The 24,278-nt window shown below is 34.2% G+C and overlaps 1 pseudogene; it reads left to right on the top strand.

Annotated features, from left to right (window-relative positions):
• The first annotated feature begins 2,072 nt into the window (after positions 1-2,072).
• On the top strand, positions 2,073-22,898 carry LOC124898492 (annotated as a pseudogene).
• Positions 22,899-24,278: the final 1,380 nt, after the last annotated feature.

Genomic DNA, 24,278 nt, shown 5'->3' with positions numbered 1-24,278 from the left:
TCTAGTGACACTATAAATTGGTGTTGTTGTAGCTTTCCAACCTCTGTTTTTACCTTGTCTAGGTCTAATCTGAATTGTACAATTTTTGGAACTGACCTCTCTTTTGACCACGTATAAAAATGGTTCTCCAATTCATCTAAAAAGCCTCTAACTAAACTATTTGAAAGTGGAGTTGATGGGATAATCCCCTAACTAAATCCAACTACTAAAATACTAAAGCTAATAAAAATACTAAAATAAAAGCATACCCATGATAGATGAGGACTCACTACTAAATCTACTACAGCTATCTAAATCTGTCTATATGCAGTTAGGAACCTGAGTATCCGAACCTATGATATGAGACATCATAGTGCAAAGAGAAAGTATGTGTCAGTACGTGGAATGTAATTGTATGCTAGATGAGGTAAGGCTGAATGTAAAGGTTTATATGTATGAACAGTGACTGACTGAATAATATGAAGTAACTGAATAAGAGTACATGGTTAAATAGAACTACTGTAAAATACTAAGTATGCAATATAGTGCATATGCGTGTATACTATATCTGAGCTTTTACTAAAGCTGAGTACTGAGTTCTGATGACTGAGTAACTAATATCTGAGATTACTAATAACTAAAAACTGATAGCTAAGTGACTGTATCTGACAGTCCTAATTCTATAAAAATGAACTGAGTTCTATACTGAGACTGAAATTGAGACTATGGGAGGTAGTCATCTAACCGATATGCCCCAAATAAGATAATTGGGGTCCTACCTATAACCCCAGTTGGAAGGGTGTCAATACCATGCCACAAGTAAAGGTAACTGAAAGAGTCACCCTCGTCTGGTAGTTTCCCTGAATGAGAATGGTGGTACCTTTAATTGGTAGGTTAAAACACCTCACCAACCCTCAATTGGCAGGTTGATGTCTCAACCTATGCTGGCTACATAGTTCTGGAATGTAAGGACTGCTTCTAAGGATCACACTCTCTGCTGGTAGGTAATCCCCCATCATTAGGTTCACTCGGTGCTGAATCCTACTCCCAATTGAAGACACTGATTATTATACTAAATCAAACTGGACTAGAACTGAGTTTTACTGAGTTCTATAACTAATTGAGTTCATTGGGTTCTGCTAACTGACTGGATACTACTGATCGTGACATTACTGAGACTATTCTATAACTACTGTAGCTTTAGGTAAATAGCTAGATTCTTAGGTATTGAATACCCCTAGTACTTGATAGCATAAAAAGTAAAGCATGGCATAATCTTGGAAGCATAATGATATTACTTGCTTTTTAATAATGCATTTATCTAGATATTTTGTCAAACACTTGTTATACATGAGCTTGTACATGATTGGGACCACATAATGACATATCATGATTCCATTATTTACGTCACATAAGCATTTTATCAAACACTTGGGGAGCATGGTTATTTCACATAATACTAGTCAACACATGAACATCATGATACCATAATCAATTGTAAATTCAAGAGTTTAGCATGCAATTCATATAATTCCCTATACAAACTATTTTAATTTTATGAGACTTGTAACTAAATCATGAATTCAAACCCAATTACTATTATGAACATGAATACAATCAATTTCAAGCATTGAAATCATAAATCTATAACTTGTAATTTAAAAAGAGGTTATTGGACTCCATGGGTGGACGGAACCCATGAATGAACACCTAATATACCTGAGAAGATGAGTTCTTGAAAGTTCTTGTAGGAATTCTTGAGTTTGTTCTTGATTTCTTTAAACTAGGCTTTTTTCCTTTGAGAGAGAATGTTTTAATCTTGAGAGAAAGTGAGTGAATAATAAAATAATGAGCAATTAGTGCTCTTTTAGGGTTTAACTTCATGTTTAGGACTGATTAGGGCCATGAAAAAAGACCCAAATACCCCTGGAATGATTTAAAAACTCAAAATCTTAAAAACTGAAAACCCAATTTTTGGCTTCACCGTGATGCAGTGGCATCGCGGTGAACCACTGGAAAAGGGACAACTGGAAACTAAAATGATGGCGTGATGCGGTGCCATCACGGTGTCTCACTGGACGCAAATCTAGTCCATGGCGCGATGCGGCGCTATCGCAGAGCTTCATTGGAAAATGCCAATTGGGAACTGGCACTGCTCTGCAATGCGGGATTATCGCGTTGGCTTACTGGAAATTGATAAATTCTATTTGGCTAGTTTTCGTGATGTCGTGCTGCACCAGGTGGCACACTGTTTTACAAAATATGCTAAAACTTCTCATTCGGTTATCAGATTTTGGCAAATTTTATATCGTTGGAAAGATAGCTGAATTTCCTACGCAATAGTAAGCTCTAAACTGGAAAATTTAGAGTATTATAAAAATTTTATATAGGAATACTCGTATATTGAGAGTTAAATTAAGTTATGGAAATACGAGGTATTACAATATCACATCAACAACACAAAGTCTAAAATGAAATGAAGATGATGATAATGTGATGCATGAGGTTGTCACATAACCTTCGTATACACCTATCAAGTAGTGCTCCCTAGTTAGGAACCATGTGGGGTTCAAAAATCAATACACAACCTAATATCTGATACCAATATCTATAACTACACTCCAACATATACATCGATAGAGGGTTTTTAAAGATGTCATATTTCTGTTAGAGAAAGCCAATGTTTCTAATATTTCCATGTTGGTACCAATATTTCATGAATCTATATGATATGAGGATGTGGTGCTCACAACCAACCAGAATGAGAATTTCCATAATACAACCAATATAACAATCTACGTAAGCCAAAATCCGCTTAATATGCCACCCATCCATGATCCAATATAACCCATGTGCCAAAAGAGATACATATACACAATATGCCATTGGTACAACCTAAATTCCATTTTAGGCTTTTTTTCACAAAAAAGATACAATCGATATATACATACATACACAAGGCCAACAACATCATATACGACGCCACACATTCACACATAATAAAGAATGTCTCAAAACAACCAAATAGCAACAACATAGGCCCTCACAAGAGCGCAACACTATAACAAATCCATTTCCATGATTAGTTTCCACACACATAACATGATTTTATACAAAAATTAACTACCCAGCCTAGTTTGAAGAAAGCTAAGGTACAACCTACCTCTAATGTCAAAAACCTATCCAAAAAGCCTTTATCACAAATCTTTCTCCTCACAAATAGACCCAAAATCAACTAAAATACATAAATATAGAATCTATACATTAAAGAAATCCAACAATATCCATATTGCCTATTTCTAAGTTAGGATCAAAATGGACCCCAAAATGAGTTTGTGAAAAAGAAGGGTTAAACTAGTTTTAGTCCAAAAATATATTACCCATGATTAAAGGAACACATAGAAGAAAACCTAAGTGAAAACAAGTTAAAATCGAGGTTTAAATCTAGTAATTACTAATTTTAGGCCTTCTGGGCTAAAAAAACCCAAATTCCACTTTTAAATTCAACTTATAACAATATTTAAATGATAAGAATCAAAGAAAAATAATTGAAATAGTGATATGGATATTACCCAAGGTTAAAAATGAAAGAAATTGCTAAAAACTCAAAACCCCAAGCTTAAGACTTAAAAATGGTGAAAAATAGTGAAAGAGGGGAATTTACATTGCTCAAGTATTGCTTAAGAGATCACCTAGTGTCTTAAGCGATCATCACTTAAGCAACCAGATGTCTCTTACACAATACCCACTTGGTGCGTAAGTGTCGCGTAAGTGACTAGGTTATCATTTAAGTGATAATTGTTTAGGCGACACTTTGACTTTTAATCCAAGTTGCCTAAGTGAACAAAGTGCCACTTAAGTAGTGCAGCAGCTGAGTGGTGCACCAGGTGGAGACTTAGCGAATTCCAAGTCTATGTGAATCCCTCGGGATTCATTCAGAATCCCAAAAATGCAAAAAAACTGTATTACTAGATTGAATTTGATGCTTCGTACTCAATGGTGATATCAAATTTTTGGAAAAAACATTATTTTCACAAAGTTGACCTTCAAAACCTAATTTCACAAATTTTTGAATCGAGGGTCAAAATGAGATATAAAAGTCGTAACGCCACACTAGATATGTTACCAACCTAAAATCAATGTTCTAGATCTATTGGCCTAGTGAATTTTTCTATTTGATGCACAGATCAATAAATATTAATTGAAGTTAATTAATAACTCTTTTTAACCACCAAAAATCATAAAATCTCATACATCACACTGATATACATTGCGAACCATGCCAATCATCCTCAGACCTCAAAAATACCACAAAGCAATTATGGAGGAGAAAGAAGGGGGTAAAATAGTCAAATTATATAGTAATAAAAATTTTACAATATCACCAAAAAATTATGTCATTACATGCTTGACTCAGAAGAAAGTGCCATTTGAATGGGATGACAAGTGTAAGAAGAGCTTTCTAAAGGTTAAAACTAGGTTGACTTCGACTCCAGTGCTAACCTTTCCTATTGTGGGAAAAGGATTTTATTTTATTTTATGATGCCTCAAATTTAGGTTTATGTGTTGAGTTAATGCAGGATATAAATGTGATTGCTTATACTTTGAGACAGCTAAAGCCTTACGAGAAGAAATACCCCACACATGACTTGGAACCACCAACTATGGTGTTTGCTTTAAAAATATAGAGGCATTATCTCTATGGGGTGAAATGTGAGTTGTTCATAGACTACCACAACTTACATCATGTTTTCACCCAAAAGAAATTGAATTTGAGATAGAAATGATGGATGGAGTTGATTAAAGACTATGATGTCTTAAACATGTATTACCCACATAAAGATAATATGATGGAGGATGTATCAAGTGGGAAACTAGTGATTATGGGGAGCTAAGCATTTATGGAGGTGTGTAGGCATCCAATCGCAAGAGAGGTATAGTCTTTGCCTTATAATTTCTTAAGATTGTAGGAAACTAGAGAATCAAAGATGTTGGTACATGTGGAGAGTCCACATTCTATGATTAGATTAAGGCTAGACAGTTTTAAGATAAGAAATTAAACAAACTAAGAGAAAAAGTATTATAAAAGATGAAGTAGTCCATTCTAAATCAGGAAGAGGCCTTGAGAATTCAAGGTCGATTGTGTGTACCTCATGTAGATAACTTAATTCCAGCTATTTTGGTAGAGGCCCATAATTCCAAGTACTTCATATATTCGGGTGCCAACATGATGTATACAGACTTTAGACAATAATATTGGTGGGGAAGGAAAAAGCATGACATTGTGGATTTTGTGGTTAAGTGTCAAAAATGCCAACAACTCAAGTACAAATTGAAAGCCTAGTAGTACCTTTTAGAAGATTCCCATTTAGGAATGGAAAACGAAATAAATAATAATGGATTTCGTAGTTGGTATTCCAAAAATCATAAGGAAATGTAACTCCATTTGGGTTATTATTGACTGATTTACTAAGTCGGTCCACTTTATTCTAGTATGAGGTGACTATATGTGGCTAAGATCACCAAGATATATGTAAAGAAAATTTTAAAGCTAGGTGGGGTACAGGTGTCCATTATGTCAGACCGAGGTACTCAATTCACTTTTAATTTTTGGGAAAGGTTTCCATTAGAGTTTTTTCTAAATTAGACCTAAGCATGCCTTTTTATCCATAGATTGATGATCAGTCAAAATGGACTATCCAAGTGCCTGAAGACATGCTTCGGTCGTGTTATTGAATTTAGAGGTCAGTGGGGCCAATACATACCATTGTGTGAATTTGCCTACTATAATAAATACCACTCTAGTATTAACATGACTCATTTTGAGGTCTTTATGGTATAAGATATAGGTCCCTAATAGGGTGGTTTAATGTATTGGAGGTAAGGCCTTAGGGCACTAACATGCTCAAGGACTCTATGGAGAAGGTAAGATTCATATAGGAGAAAATCATGGCAGCTTAATTTGATAGAAATAATACACCAACAAAAAGGTATTAGATGTGAAATTTAAGAAGGAAAAGAAGGTACTTTTGAAGTTACCACCCATGAAGGGGTGGAATGTAATTAGCAAGAAGGGTGAGTTGAGTCTATGGTACATAGGCCCCTTTGAGGTATTGAAAAAAATTGGGTCGACAGAATATAGGCTGGCCGTAACTACTAGTATATTTAGGGTTCACCCCGTATTTCATGTGTCAATGTTAAAAAAGTACCACAGAGATGGTGGCTATGTTATGTGTTGGGATTCAAAACTATTAATAAGGAATTATCCTATGAGTAGGAACTAATTGTTATCCCAGCTATAGATGTAAGAAAGTTGAGGACATGAGTTATTCCCTATTTAAAGGTTCAAGCTAGAGATGTAAGGAACTTTAGGACATGCGTTATTCTTTCTGTGATGGTTTAGTAGAGGAATCATACTATTGAGGAAGCTTCATAATAGAGAGAGAAGCAGATATGCAAAGCGGTATCTGCACTTGTTCAATAATTTAGATACACTTTATTGTTGTTGTTTTATCTTTGGGCAAAATTTTATTACACTGAAAAGGGAAGTGGAAATTTCACCTAGACTTTCCTTGGAGAAATTTTGAGAAATTCAAGGCTAGTCTAGGATTGGATTATTTTTAGGGTTTAATAATAGAAAAAAAAATGGTATTAATGAGGGTTGTAATAAAGTGATTGGATGTGATTACTATATAGCCAATGATTATAGGAAGTTGTAGCAACTTTCGACACCTAAAATAGAGTTATGAAACTCTGGTTATAGCATTTATCATGGAGGGGTTGGTTCGTGATGTAAAGAATTATGGTGTGTGTTGTAAAATATGGAAAATTGAGGATGGGTCTTGAGTTTCTGCCTCAAACACTGTAGCATAAAAGTAACCACTGTAGCGGTACCTCTACGATGGTACCTCAAACTACAACGATGACCGCTATGTAAAAGGTGGGAACTGCTATAGCAGAACGTCAGCCATTACAGCAGTACACTGTAGTGGTAATTATCTGTTGCAATGGTAACGCATAATAAAAATTTTAATTTTAAAATTCTGAGAATGTTTTCATTTCACTTTTTTTAAATGCAATAGGGCTCTAAGGAAACACAATTTTTGGAGAAAATTCAAAGTTGTTCATCTTTGGAAGTAAGTAATTATATTCTATACACAATTACTTTATTTAACCTTATAAAATTACTAGAAATAGATTAATGGTGGGTTATGGGGGTTTAACCCAGGTTGATGGAAATTAATGAAAAATAATGAGTGTATGATTTCGGTATCTAATGAACTTACGGTGTTAGAAAATACTAATGGATCTAGAAATATAATTGTTTATGAAATTTCAAGTAAAATTCATGAGGTTAGAATAATGAGAAAATCCTAAGATAATGAAATAGGATAAGTTATGGCTAAAATCAATGACTTTTTAATTCTTAGTAGTTAAAAAGGAATAAATTATTAAAATTTGTGTATATTTTGTGTTGTATAGACCAAGAACGAATTGAATGGGATTAAAAAGGAATAATTTTGGCTTAAATATGACTTTTCTCAAATAAATTGAGGTAGGCTAAGATTTTATGTAGCACTTAAGACTTACTTGGCTTTATGGTTGTTTATGATTTAAACATCTATGATTGCTTTCTAGCATGATTTGTGATTTGATGACTGTATTGCATTCTCATTAGGTTGTGATGAGGTGTTGATATAATAGGCTGGGTACTACAATGGTACAACATGATATGATGTGATAATGGATCGGGTACTATGTTGATACATTATGATGTTGATGATGAGGATGAGAAGAATAAGAGATGAAGCACATATCTTGTATACATGCACTCATTCATATGTATTGGGTAATAACATGATGAATATATGTGATGATGAATAGCTAATGAAATTACTTAAATGTGAATGTCTATGAAGGTTAACTTGTGTATTGTTATTATATAGTGATCCATGATGGGTTGTCTGATTGATATAATTGAGTATGAGTTTTGTTATGATCGCTTTTATACTTTTTTGACTTGCTTACTTGTACATTATTGAGTTTGTCGACCTATCATGCTTACCAGTACTTGTTGATGTACTGATGCTACCCGTACTCTTCATTTTGTTGAGTGCAGCAAATCTTCAAGCGGTTGACACATGACCTCTGCTCTAAATAGTGATCTAAACTTGATTCGAGGGAGAGAACCATGTTTGGGCAACCTTTCGATCTTCTTATAATGTTAACATCCATTGCTTTTTGGACTTAGACAATTTTTATTTGGTCAGGTTTTGGGATATTTTCCTATTTTTGACTCAATTTTTTTTATTTTAGATGTTCTTGTACAATGACTTTAGGTCTCAAAAATATAATAGATATAGGTTTCCATTTTATTAGTGACTTATACTTTTAATGGTTTGATACTTTTATAAAATTAATCAATAATAGGGTTTTAGAACTTGGTAAAGATGATGTTAGTATAAAGTGAATGAGCATGTAATACTTGGTCAACATGAGGATTAGATTAAGTATGTTTCTCCCGCCATAGTTTAGGGTGGGTGCCAATCATCACCGTTTGAATCATGATAATCTATTAAAAATTTTATACAGTGAAATCGTATATATATATATATATATGTCAGTTGTCAAGGATGTACGAATACATTTATCAAATTTCAGTATTTATTTATATGTATCTAGTATTAATTTCATATATTTTGATTGTATGGGTTTTGTATTAATTTCATGTATCTGTATATATGTATCCAATATTAATTTGATGTATCAAGATCAATTTTATACATAATACCCAAAATACATGGATCTATTATCAAAGCTGCCTATCGGAATTTCTGATTCATGTATATGTATATATACTTAGTAGAAGAAGGAAAAGAAACACCATATCAAGTATTAATTTTCTCTAATTTTTCCAGTGTTAACTTGATGTATTCAGAATTAGTTTCTTACTTGTATCAAAAAATATATGTATCTTGCATCAAAATGTACCATTTGAAATGTAATACCCGTACTTTTCCTAACTTAAATTTTTTTTTCAAGAATGTTAGAATCTTTCTTTGAAAGATGAATCCACTTTTATATATGCAGTATTTTCAAGATTTTTACTTTTTTCATGTGGAAAATTCCATAAGCTTTCCATCGATACCAAATTCGCCCAAATCCAACACCCGAACGAAGAGTTAGAGCCTTTTTAGTGACACAGTGTATCACCTAAGCCATCAATGCGTCGCGGAGCCAGCTTAAATGGAAATTGTCAATTTTCAGTGATGCTCTGCGATACTGGCACATCGCACCAAACTTCCAAGTCTCAAACAAGGTGGCAATCCGATAGCTCCGTATCACGCCACCATGCAGATTCTCAATTGTCCAGTTCCAGTGACTTGGCGCGATAGTGGTATGTCGTGCCAAGGATGAAAATTGGAAAATTTTCACAAGAATTAAAATACATGTCCTAGGGTTAAAAGTGTCAATTTTCCTACCCTATATAAGCTCAAAAACATGGATTTGAGCCTCCATTACACCAAAATATACTCTATTCTCTCAAAATCTTCTCAAGAACACATTAGGGTTTTTCATAGAAGATTCAAGTTCAAGAATTTCCTCTGCCAATCTTCATGTATTTATGAACCAAGGTATGCATAGTGTTCATTCATGGACTCCTTTCATCCATGAAGCCCAAGAATCTCTTTTCTAAGTTTAAGTTTATAGATTTCTTTCTGAATTTCATGTTGGGTTTGTATTGTTTATGTTGAGAATGATCAGTAGAATTCAAATCCATATTGGGTGATCAATTTTATGTGAAATTGATTTGTATAGATGTATATTCATGTGAACCTATGAATAAACCCTAGATGATGAAATTAGAGGTGAATCATGATGATTAATTATTGTATACATGTGTTATGCCTACCATGTGTTTGATTAAATCCCTATATGAAGGAACAATGTCCAACTAGTATGATATCATGAAATCCCCATGTATGTACAAGCTTATGCATATCACATGTTTGGTGAAGTGCTTCAATATATGAATTATGAATTGTGTTATTGGTCATGTGTTCAAATAATCCATGCCATGTCAGTTTTTTCTCATCGAGTATTGGGGGTACTTGTACCCGAACAATTAGCTGTGTACCTAGAGCCATGTCATGTTTTCACGATCTCCTCAATCAAGCTATGATATATAGAACTTAGTCAGTCATATGACTCAGGAAATTTTAGAAATTTCAGTAATCTCAGTAGTTCAGTAATCTGAGTGATCTCAATACTCAGTAACCTTAGTATTCCCAATCAATCTCAGTAACTTCAGTAGTCTCAGTCAGTCCTCAGAACTCAGTACATTCTGTCAGTCAATGAAACTCAGTAAATTCTGTTTAGCTCTACTAAACGATACCATCAATTAATCAGTTCAGCTCAATTAATCAGTTCAATATCTTTTAGATGGGAGTAGGATTCAGCATCGAGCGAGCCTAGGGATGGGGACTCACCCGCTAGATAGGACTGAGATCCCTAGAAGCAATCCCTAAGTTCCAGAACTACGTAGCCAGTGTAGGTTGAGATGCACCCTATGCATTTAGGGACATATATACGTCTCATTTGGGTTACCTACTAGGAGGGTTTAACGGAAGAGCTCCCTGTCAGAGAGGGTATACTCATAGCAAGTCTTTATTCGTGGCACGGTATTAACACCCTTCCAACTGGGGTTATAGGTTGGACCCCACCAGTTAATTCTGGGGCATGTCGGTTAAATGATTACCTCCCACAGTCTCAGTCACAGTCTCTATCTAAGTTTTAGTCTCAATCTCAGTAAATGAACTCAGATAGTTCTTCAGATTTCAAGACTATCAGATATAGTCAAATCCAGATACTGTATAAAACTCAGCTAGTTTCATCAGATTTAGGACTATTAGGTAAAGTCACTTATGTTATCAGTTATATCAGTTCTTAGAACTCATGTTATCAGTATTCAGCTTCAAAACTATCAGATACAGTCAACCAGACCAGTTTTTCATAATCAGAACTGTCAGAAATTGTTATTTATGTATCCTTAACATAGTATGAGTCCCTCAGTATTCAGTAATATAGTATCAGTCTTTCTCACTTATCAGCGACTCAGGGGTCAGTATCAGTAGACTCAGTGTTCAGTTCTATCATAATCTCAGTTAAATTTATGTAGTCATGCATGTATTCTCACGTTCATGTTAATCAGTCAGTTAGTATTGTTTATACATATGAACCATTTACATTCATCCTACCTCACTTGCATACAAGTACATTCAAAGTACTGATGCATTTGCTCTATGGTGTCTTATACCATAGATTTAGAAGCATGAGCTCTAGAGAACCAGTAGCATCCTAGTTCAGCAGTCAAAGTTAGCTATGAGTCCTCATCCTTTGAGGACATGATGATTACACTACTATTTCAGCTTTCAGTTTAATTCAATTGTCGAAGTTAGTTAGGGACCTATCCCATCAACTCCTTATTTAGAAAGTTCAGAGGCTTTTAGACTATAGCATGTTAGACAGTTATTTCAGATTTTCTTTGGTATTGTTATACCATTTTTAGACATTGTTTATCAAATGTTCATTTAGTTTTGAACCTTATGGCCATTCAATTTATGTTTCCATATATTTACAGTGTATTTTTCAGTGCTCAAATATTAGTCATGGGTTAGCTTGTGGTCCTTTGGGGTCATGAGCACCATGTAACATCTCGGGTACCAGATTTGGGGCATTACAAACTTGGTATCATATCCTAAGGTGCAATAGTGTCCTAGGAAGTCTAAAAAGCCACATCTAGTAGAGTCTTGTACATGTGTGTATCGTGCACCACACTTATGTGCAGGAGGCTATGATATGTTTTAGGAACAGTTTCCCTTCTTTAGTATTCATTTCGTGCCAGTAAGCATAGGCTCAAAGTTAAAATCTCAGTTTAATCCACTTCTTCCCTTCGTTTATTGATCATGCCTCCCAAAAGGGCTAGCGAAAAGGGAAATTAAAATCAATCAGCAACTCAGCCCGTCCAGCCAGATCTTCTGGATGAGCATGTCTATCATGCAGAATTTAGGACTGCGTTCACTAGTCTAGCCAATTCAGTCACAGCCCAGAATGAATGGCCAGCTACTGTTCCAGCCATCCCATTAGTAAATTCTATTGTAGTCAGGATTCGGGACTTCACCTGAATAAATCCTCCTCTATTCACCGGTTCCATGTCTGAAGAGGATCCACAGGAGTTCCTCGATCAGGTTCAGAAAGTCACAGAAATCATGGAAGTGACTTCTAGTGAGAGCATAGAGTTAGCCACCTATCATGTATAAGATGTAGCCCATACGTGGTATAAACAATGAAAGGTAGACAGAGGTACAGATACAGAGCCCATAGAGTGGAAAGATTTTGCTACAGCTTTCTTAGATAGGTTCTTTCCCATAGAGAAGAAGGAGGCTAAAGTGTTAGAGTTTATCAATCTCAAACAAGGTACAATAAACGTAAAACAATACTCCCATAAGCTCATTCAGTTAGCCAGGTACGCTTTCCATGTAGTAGCAGATAGCAGATCCAGAATGAGTAAGTTTGTGTTAGGGGTATCAGGTAGAGTGGTTAAGGAGTGCAGTACTACGATGTTGATTGGTGACATGGACATATCTTGGCTTATGATATATGCCCAACAGATTGAGAAACAGAAGCTTTAGAAGAAGAAGAGAGAAAATAAGATATCCAGAATAGTTAGTTATAGTTTTGCACAACATGGGTTACAGGGTGGTAACCGTTCTCAGTTGTGTCAGAAATGTTCAGCCCCAGTTCACTCTTTAGCTAGTTCCTCAGTACCAAAGTTTAGAAATAACCATAGAAATGGAGCATCAGGATTCAAGGCTTAGAATAGTGAGAGTAGGATTCTTACTCATCCGTTTTACACAGAGTGTGGTAAGCATCATAAGGGTGTGTGTAGAGCTGGCAGTGGTGTGTGTTTGGGATGTGGTGAGTTCCCAGTCAGTTTATCAGAGTCATCACCGCTCATCATTTCAGTCAGATCACCCGAATCAGTAGGGTGCCAATTCCAGCACTATCAGTGGCCAACGCCCAAGCAAACTCTATGCACTTCGGTCCCGACAGAATTAGGAAAATCCTCCTAATGCAATCATGGGTATGTTTAGACCTCTCATTTACATGTTCACGCTTCTTCATATTCATGAGTTCCTTTTTCTTTTTAAACCTTGCATAGAATTTAAACCATGGGGTTAGAAAGTCAAGCCTTCAGATTCTAGTTATAGTTCCAATATGTGTAGGTAATCACTAAAGGACGATGATTCCCGACCTACTCATATCTCAGTGTAATTATTTTGTACCACAGTCATCACCTTACCTATGCATATTTCACACACTTCCTATAGGATCGTGTGCATGTCAAATTCCTAGCAGGAAGGGTTCCAACACCCTCCGTAGTACAAGCCATGTTCCATGAACACAAAAATTTCAGACTTAAGTCATTCAGCTCATGACTCAGGCACTCATGTCATGTTTTACCATATGTTCAGTCCACATGAATCATACTCTACTCCTAGTGATCATTCAAGCTCAAATTATGTCATGTATCTTCCAGTTTAAATCTCTTGATAAATCCATAATTTTGGTACTCTATTCCTCAGGCCTAAGTTGATTGTTCAGGTTGATATTGTATTTATTTGAGCATCGAATCCTTGCCTACGTCAATATTTCCCTAAGTAGTTATTAGTATCCAGTCTTAGTACTTCAATATCAGTCTAGACCTCAATTATTAGAATCCAGCATTCAGTTCTATTTAGAATCTCAGTTACAGTTTTAGTTATAATACCAACTTCAGTTCAGTAATCAGATCAGAAACTCAGTTCAGTTCCAGACTGGCTTGACCAATGCTACAGATATCAGTCACTCAGTTAGTAGTGTTTTAGTACCTCAGTCTACAGAATATTTCCAAACCATGATATACGTCTAGCCTTGCATTCTTGAGGTGACGCAGTTTTGCTCATTCATTCTTAGTTACCTCACGTTATCCAGTCAATCATTATCCCCTATGCATAATGTTTTATATCCTTAGTCCTATTATTCGGACTAAGTACAGACCAGTTTCTCATACCCAATATTCAGCTATCAATTATCCAATTAATCAGATAAGTCAGTATGTTTACATATTCGTGCTCAGCACCTCATAAATCTTTCTGTAGTCTCAGTTGTAGTACATAAAGCTTAGTTTTTTCATCTTAGATGATATATCAGTCCTCAAGTTTCAGATCTCAGATAATCAACCACGAATCAGATACTAGGTGCCTTGTGCATCGCCTCAGTTTCCCCTCAGTAGCTCAGCTAAGACAATATTCCGAGAGAGATCTAGTGTCCCAATAGGAGAATATGCTATGATCCCCCGAACCTTTATAACATAAGTTGACAGCTTAAATGGCAATTGTTAATTTTTAGTGTTGCTCCGTGATAGTGATGCGTCGTTCCAAACTTCCAGGTCTCAAACAAGGTGGCAACGCAATAGCTCCGCATCGCACCACCATGCAGATTCCCAATTGTCCAATTCCAGTGACTTGGCACAATAGTGGCGCATCGCGCCAAGGATGAAAATCAGGAAATTTTTACAAGAATTAAAATATGTGTCCTAGGGTTAAAAGCGTCAATTTCCCTACCCTATATAAGCTCAAAAACACGGATTTGAGCCTCCATTACACCAAAATATACTCTATTCTCTCAAAATGCTCTCAAGAACACATTAGGGTTTTTCACAGAAGATTTAAGTTCAAGAATTTCCTTTATCAATATTCGTGTATTTATGAACCAAGTTATGCATAGTGTTCATTCATGGACTCTTTTCGTCCATGAAGCCTAAGAATCTCTTTTCTAAGTTTAAGTCTATAGATTTCTTTATGAATTTCATGTTGGGTTTGTTTTGTTTATGTTGAGAATAATCAGTTGAATTCAAATCTATGTTGGGTGATCAATTTTATGTGGAGTTGATTTATATAGATGTACATTCATGTGAACCTAGGAATAAACCCTATATGATGAAATTAGAGATAAATCATGATGATTAATTATTGTATAATGTTGTCTACATGTGTTATGCCTACTATGTGTTTGATTAAATACCTAGATGAAGGAACAATGCCCAATTAGTAAGATATCAATAAATCACCATGTATGTACAAGCTTATGCATATCACATGTTTGATGAAGTGCTTCAATATATGAATTATGAATTATGTTATTGGTCATGTGTTCAAGTAAGCCATGCCATGTCAATTTCTTCTCATCGAGTCCTGATTTAACTGTGTGCCTAAAGCCATGTCATGTTTTCATGATCTCCTCAGTCAAGCTATGATCCATAGACCTCAGTTAGTCATGTGACTCAGGAAATTTTAAGAAATCTCAGTAGTTCAGTAATCTCAGTGATCTCAGTACTCAGTAACCTTAGTATTCCCAGTCAATCTCAGTAACTTCAGTATTCTCAGTTAGTCCTCAGAACTTAGTACATTCTCTCAGTCAACAGAACTCAGTAAATTCTATTTAGCTCCATTAAACGATACCATTAGTAAATCAGTTCAGCTCAATTAATCAGTTCTGCGTCTTTCAGACGGGAGTAGGATTCAGCATCGAATGAGCCTAGGGATGGGGACTCACCCGCTAGATAGGACCAAGATCCCTAAAAGCAATCCCTAAGTTATAGAACTATGTATCCAGTGTAGGTTGAGATGCACCCTACACAATTAAGGACATATAGATGTCTCATTTGGGTTACCTACTAGGAGGGGTTGACGGAAGAGCTCCCTGTCAAAGAAGGTATACTTACAGCAAGTCTTTACCTGTGGCACAGTATTGACACCCTTCCAGCTGGAGTTACAGGTTGGACCCCACTATTTAAGTTCTGGGACATGTTGGTTAGATGATTACCTCCCACAGTCTCAGTCAAAGTCTCAGTTTTAGTCTCAGTAAAAGAACTTAGATAGTTCTTCAGATTTCAGGACCGCCAGAAACAGTCAAATTCAGATACAGTACAAAAATCAAATAGTTCCATCAGATTTAAGACTGTCATATACATTCACTTATGTTATTAATTATATCAGTTCTCAGAACTCATGTTATCAGTATTCAACTTCAGACTGTCAGATACAGTCAACCAGACCAGTTCTTCATAATCAGAACTATCAAAAATTATTACTCTTGTATCAATAACATAGTATCAGTCCCTCAGTATTCAGTAATATAGTATCAGTCTTTCTCACTTATCAGCGATTCAGGGGTCAATATCAGTAGACTCAGTATTCCGTCTTATTATGATCTCAGTTAAAGTTACGTAGTCATGCATGTATTCTCATGTTCATGTTAGTCAGTCAGTTAGTATTGTTCTTGCATATGAACCATTTACATTCATCCTACCTCACTTGCATACCAGTATATTCAAAGTACTGATGCATTTGCTCTATGGTGTCTTATACCATAGGTTTAGAAACACGAGCTCCAGAGAACCAGTAGAATCTAAGTTCAGTAGTCAGAGTCAGCTGTGAGTCCTTATTCTTCGAGGATATGATGATTATATTACTATTTTAGCTTTCAGTTTAATTCAGTTGTCGGAATTAGTTGGGGACCTGTCCCATTAACTCTTTATTCAGATAGTTTATAGGCTTTCAGACTATAGCATGTGAGAAATTTATTTTAGATTTTCTTTGGTATTGTTATACCATTTTTATACATTGTTTATCAAATGTTAATTCAGTTCTGAACCTTATGGCCATTCAGTTCATGTTTTTGCATATTTATAGTATATTTTTTAGTGCTCAATTACAGATATCAGTCATGGGTTAGCTTGTGGTCCTTTGGGGTCATGAGCACCGTGTAACATATCGGGTACCAGATGTAGGGCGTTACATAAAACTTTTGATATGTGTATATGTGCATAGATACATGCTTAAAATAGAAAAAGAAGAAGAAGAAAAAGAAGAAGAAGAAGAAGAAGAATAAACACAAACATATCTTTAACAATGCAAAATAATAAGAAAAAAATTCCCCTACACTCTTAATAGAGTTGTCAATACTAGTCAGGCCGACCCAACCCATACGAACTTTGAAGTTTGACAGGTCAGCCAGACTGACCGATCAAGATAACAGGCAAGAAAATAGCAAGCTCAACCCATCGCTCTGTTGGTTGCAGGCTTCCATAGGCCAACCCACTTTTTAAAGTATATTATTTTTATAACTTAATTTAAATTTTAAAATTTTAATAAATATTACATGAAGTTACTACTAGTTAATCAAGTCTCCAATTTACAAAACAAATCTAATAATATATGAAATTAAATAACTTTTGACACTAAATTCAAACAAAATAGAGATTCTAATAAACAATCTAAATTATTAATGTGTAATAATATAACTAGCTAATTAGCAATATTAACCTAATTTTGTTTCAATAGATCACAATAAACACAAAAAAAATGTCAACATTTAATCCATTAAAATTAAAAATGAACTCCTAAAATAGAACTCTCATGGCACTTATGACAGGTGCAACACCACCACATCATCTTCATCAAATATAACTGATTCCTTACAAAAGTTAGTATTTTATATTTTAATTAATTATATATTTTATAAGCAGAATTAATATTTAAACATCTATGATGATCTGAAATAGACTTTAGTTTGGACTCCTTTTGTGATCTTAGTAATCTATTCTATTTTTTAATTATTTTTATTTACCCTACAGGCCAGCCAAGCTCATGTTCCTCAAGTCCCATGGGCCAACAGACTTATTTGGACCCTACTAAAAAGCCCTATTAAATTATAGACTGGGATAGCCCAGCCCAACTTGCCTGGACCATATTGACGGCTCTAACTCTTGAGTCAATAGAGCTCTCCCCCTCCCCTCCCCCCTTCCACCCCTCTCATAAAGGTTGATTTGGTATATCATTAGAGCTTTGCTAGCAACACAACTGCTTGCATCACCATATAATTGGCGACCGATCTTCCAAATCTGAAAGAATTCTATAACACTATAGTTGGCTATTATTCAATATGCTATTTCACAGGTTAATGGAAAAAATTCAAATGCATGGCTATATAATCATGTTGATTTTACCAAAATGTTTGTCGGTGCAAAATGAGTCATATATCATAATGATCAAGAATAGAATCTATATATATCATAAAGCAAAGGACGAAGCACCAGAAGAAGCCACGTGGAAAATGCTAAGATAATAATAATAATAATAATAATAATAATATTAATAATAATAATAATAATAATAATAATAATTGTAGTAGTAGTAATAGTAGAAGACATGTAGTAGTAATTTTTTAATTTAGAAAAAAAATGTTGCGGTAGTAGTAGTAGTTTTTATAATAATAATAATAATAATAATATTATTATTATTATTATTATTATTATTATTATTATTAATAATAATAATAATAATAATAGGAGGTTATTGAACAGAAAATCTTATTACTATTATAATTTTTTTAAAAAATATTTGAGTATGAAAAAAATAGGTTTTTAGATTTAAAAATAACATATTTTCATTACCTTAAAACTAGGAAATAATGAGTGGAGAGTAGTAAATATATAAATTTATACTTTTTAAATTCTATCAAATATATTTCTATATTAAATATAAAATAATAATTTTAAAAATTATCAATATTATCTCATTGATTTTAAATATTTATCTCAATTCAAATATATAGATAAGATAACTATTTATTTTTTTATTACTACTATATAGAAGAGCCAACCAAGGGACGACCAAGGGTAAAATGGGAATTTCACACTAACCAAAATCACTCTTTCTTATATTCTATAACCATTCAATTCTTTCTTTAACCATTACCTTAATATACCCAGCACTACTCTCAAATGAAAACTCAAAAACTCTCTCTGTTTGTTCTACTACAACCCCCTCTGTCCTCCTCCACTTTCTCCGCCACAACCACCACTGATGTCATCCTCCGATGAAAACTCTAGTAAGTAGCGTGGCATTTTAAGTTTTCTTAACGGTAACGGTAATGCGGATAGACACATATAACATTCTTCATCGGAGTTTCGTTATGATCCGTTGTGTTATTCATTGAATTTTAAGAAAAATTAATTGTTCATACACTTTATGAGTATTTTACATATTTATTTATTTTTTTGAGTTCTTAAAAATGTAGTCGTCTCTAAATTTGATTAGTATAATTTCTAGCTTAGCTCAAAATGTTACACTCAATGGGCTTTGATGGTTTTAGTATCAAGGAAATGTAATAGTGATAGTCGGTAATCTCAGAATTCACCTATTTAATCCAATGTCAAAGTTTTTCTGCACATTTTCTATGATTTATTCAGTAGAAAACTATCGCTAAAGAATCTAATTTTAGATGCTTATAAAGTTGTTGATTTTAAGAAAACTGAAGTTTATTCAGTACCAGGTTGTATTGTATGCGGCCTTACCTTGCATTATACTAATTAAAAATCAAATGCTTAGGAACAACATTATTGGAATGTGTCTTCTTATTTGCCTCGACCTGTAAGAATAAGACTTCTACATTATTGGCAATCCATGCCAGAAAAATGCATATATGGATTGTTACTATTCTCGAAATATTTACTTTGCTAACTTTTTTTTTTTTGCCAAGCAGAAGTTAATGACTTAATTAAGTACCTTATTTTTCTCATCTTATCTTAGAGGCTCCTTGGGTTTTGGTGAGGAAGCACTGCAAGTTTTTTGGGGAAAAATTGGTTCATAGCTATTGCTCCGTAGTCCTTTCCTTATTTGCTTAAGAAATTTCTTATCAAGTATTTGAAATAAAAAATGTACATAAGTATTTGTAACTTATCATATATCTTTCATGTGTAGGATGTCAATAATGTGCTAGCTGGTATAGATCATGTCATAGATATGGGACTTGAAGATCCATCTAAAATAAATATGCTCGGTGGTTCCCTTGGTGGATTCCTAACAACATACTTGATTGGCTAGGTCTGTTGTAGTTTTACAAATCTTTATAATTTCTACGTCGTATCCATTTAAATTTGTGAAACTTCTGGTCCTTGCTAGTTTGTTCTATGCACATTTGTTGCTTTATGTAGCGAAGGTGTACAAGCTTGTGTATCTAAAAGACTATGAAAGACTATGCATCGGCAGTTTACTGAAGCACCTTCATCCGAACACCTTACTGTCTTTCACAACAAATCACATATATCACACATTTCCAAGGTCTAGTGTAATCAGCAAAGTCTGAATTTTGGAAAAGCTTTCCATTTTAACCAATTGTATATTAAATCGTAAATAAATTATGAAGTATTAAGTTTTTCTAGATTTTAATGATCATTGGTAATAGTTGTACAAGGGCAAAAGAGTAATTTAACGCAGACTCTAGAAGCTACCACCAATCTTTCATCTGAATTTTCAGCTAATACAGCTATGATATATCACCATGGGAAGCTTTTGGCTCTTCATAAGGGGGATAAGCCATGTAAATTACTTTTTCATTTGATCTAGTATCCGAGAAACTTAAACAATCTATCATCTAAATGCTTGCTGACCTGAATATGTTATCAAGATTCTTTGACATCTTGTAGTTAATTATTTCCTTCCATTTATTCTCTATGACTGTAACTTTATAATTGCTAGAGATGATCTTATATACATTCAAGCTGCTAAACAATGATATGACTGTTCTTTTAGTAAGATTGTTATTTGTTAAAGTTTTTGACTGTGTGCCACCAAAGAACCTAATTATTGGTATACTGTGTTTTCCTTCTTATATGGACAAAATAAATATTTTTTTGTAGATATAATTAAAGTTCTAGAGGATGGAGATCTTCAAATGCTTGTCATGTTGGATTACAATAAAAGGTTGCAACATTCCTTCACTACTCACCCAAAGGTTGACCCTGTAACTGGTAAAAGAATAGTCATCTGAATTTGCTACCAATTATACAAATAAATATGACTGCTTAATTGGTTCCAGTCCTTTTTTCATAAAGAATGTTACCTAAACTTTTAAAAAGGAACACCCATCAATTGTGTCTATCAGCTCATCACTTCCATGTATCATTTCCTTTAGTTGTAAAATCCTCTGAGTTGTTCTCCAATAAACAAGGTTTTTTCTCTCATTTCGGACCCTGGCTTCCTCAATGCCATATAGGTCATTACTTAAATGGAGATATAAGAACCTTTAAAATATCCTGTTACTACCCACTACCATTTTATGAAAGTACACTTAACTACTTAGTAGTGGAGATCACAAGGATTTGGAACAGATGTTAACTTGATTCAAGTTACGTGGGCTTTATTTGAGAAAGAACTTAGGTGTCCAGGTTCCTTTTGTTCAGATATACAATGAAATATGGATCTAAAATAAAGCTTGGGGGTAAAATAGGTGATGATTTATTCAATTATATATTATTATGTAAATACAGAGTTTGACCTGAAAATATTTGCATATAGGGGAGATGTTTACTTTTGGCTACTCACAGACACCACCTTACGCTACGTATCTGTTATGATGCATGACTTTTCTATTACTAAAAATTATACAAGTATGATGCGTCTTCCATTGTACTTCAGACCAAAGGTATACCATCTTCACAATTTCTTTTTCTATTGATCTATACTTGTAGAGTTTTAGGTTCGCTCTCCTGATGACAACAATAGAAGTTATTCTGGTGAAGTAGCATCATTCTTGTTTATAAATTTGAGTTCTCGGATATAGTGGTGTTGTCTTATAAACAAAGGGGTTAAGTAAAATAATGGTTAAAATGAAACTAAATGATTTTGAATTTCTTGCAAATGAAAAGTAAATTATGATATTCAACTCTTATATTCAAGTGCTTAATGAATAATCTATGGCTCTTTGAAGTCCAGTGTTCATCAGATCAACTTTGAGATATGCTATCCATATGCATAAGGAAGTTAACTACATGTTATCTGCGAGTTTACACTTGATGCCTTGCTTAAAAGTTCCCTCATGCATTTTTTTCCCAAATTTAATCAAAAAAGTGATATTAATAGGCTATGAATTTCTTAGGAAATGGTGAAAAAAGATAGCTAGAATACATCTTTGACCCCACAAAGAATGCTCGCTTTAGAGTTCTTCCACGCTACGCAAAAAATGAATCCCTAATCAAGTGGTTCGAGCTACCTAACTGCTTCATATTCCATAATGGTATGAAATTTTCAAATTTGAAATTTGTTTTCATTTTTATATCTAATATGTGGAATTTCATGCCTCTTGATTGGAAAATAGAACAAATTTCTAGCCACGAGGTAGGTATCAGTGTATAATTTTTCACTTCGAAGAGATGTATACGCTTTAGGACCTAATGTAGATGGTTTGCACTTCTCAGATCATCTTGTTAGACATAATGACTACCTGACTTTGAGGAACTTCTATTACAGACTACAAAAATGCAAAAATATTTATCCTCTTATTGGACACCACCCGACATAAACTTCAACAAATCACAAGATATACATGCTTTAGTCTTACTAATTGGTCCAAACTGAGTCTGGTTTCATTGCTTGACCAAACAATGCTTAGAAAGAGAGAGATAATGTGGTCTTGATCACTTGCCACCTCCAGAATCTAGATCTAGATGCAATTAATAGAATTGAAAAAGAACAACGACGTGATGGTTTCACAAATGAGATGTAGAAAAACTCTAACGTGATGATCTTATTTGACTTTCAGATCTTCCAATTACCTTGATTCTACTCGTAATTATTAGGTATGCAGTGAGGTTCAATATGAAAAATGGTCTAGCAACATAAAAGAAACTGTCAGAGTCAGTTGTTGATTTCCCACGAGTCAATGAGAATTACACTAGAAGGTCTGCTGTTACAAGATTTTTCATTTCAATTCTGAAATTTCTGCATTACATGTATAAAATATCTGGTATGTAGATTAATGGATGTTGAAATGCAACACTTTAGTATCTTAAGTGCTCTTCACCTCACTTATATTAAGAGTATTTTAAGGGTTGTCTCCGGCAGTGTGAATGCATCCAAACAAGAGTCCAGATAATACCATTTAGCATCAGTTTTCTTCTGATATATAGCAAATCAATTTGGGTTACAGTAGCCATATCATTTCATTATTGAGTTGTGCACATCCAAAGATTTGGTAGCATTCTGTTTTAGTTATTAGTTATTAGTATAATCTAAATCTAAAGATGGTTACCATGTTTGCCTGAATGTTTTACTCTTTAACTTTGGCATTTTATCATTCGTAGTGGGTATTGACGTGCTTTTGCACTTCGGACGGGCTTGAGAGTAGTATGCTGCTAATATACTTCTTGAATTTTATTTAAAATACTAAATAGAGTTTTGATGACTCTTTGAATACTAAATATTGATAATAATTTATATCTAATAATTGGATAAAAGAACAGTAACTATTCTGAGTTTTAGAACTTCTTATATATCTATATATGTATGGATATTATTTATATTGAGTTTAAACCTTCTACCTATGATGCAATTTTAAATGTGTGAGGCCACTTAGATCAACATAATACATAAATGTATCTATTAACTTGGCCCTAGCTGGTATCCACGCCTTTCATCTTTTAATGTACACAAGTAAACATATAAACTATCATTGAGTTGAACATTCATGAAAATTTTGTGCATTTTCGAACTGTTTGCCCATGCTAATAAGGTTTCCTATTGAGTATTCAGGTTTGGATGCATTGACTGCTTTCTTTAGTTGTCAATTCCCAAGAAGTTATAATCTTGAAAACTCTTCTCACAGGCATCATTCCATTGGAATTTGGATGCTTTATGGGTTAGCTTGGTTAAGGGTGCTGAAATAGAAGAAAAGCCTTTAACAAACCTTCTATAATAACCGGCCAACTCGAGAAAACTATGAATCTCCGTAGGCGTTATGGGCCTTGGTCAGTTCTTCACAGCTTCTATCTTTTGAGCATTAACCTTTATCCCTTCACTAGATACAATATGACCCAAAAATGCCACCGACTTTAACCAAAACTCACATTTAGAGAACTTTACATAAAGCTTATAATCACGAAGAGTCTGCAATGCCTGTCATAAGTGATTGACATGGTCCTCTTCCGATCTAGAATATACTAGAATATCATCTATAAAAACTATCACAAATACATCCAGGAATGGCTTAAACACCCTATTCATCAAATCCATAAAAGCTGCGGGTGCATTTGTTAGCCCAAATGACATAACTAGAAACTCATAATGACCATACCATGTTTGGAAAGCTGTCTTGGGTATATCCTTCTCTTTGACCCTCACTTGGTGGTAACCTGA

Source organism: Capsicum annuum, chromosome 5, assembly GCF_002878395.1.
Source record: "Capsicum annuum cultivar UCD-10X-F1 chromosome 5, UCD10Xv1.1, whole genome shotgun sequence".
NCBI lineage: Eukaryota > Viridiplantae > Streptophyta > Magnoliopsida > Solanales > Solanaceae > Capsicum > Capsicum annuum.
The sequence above is the reverse complement of the archived record's forward strand: the minus strand, read 5'-3'. Positions and strand labels throughout refer to the sequence as shown.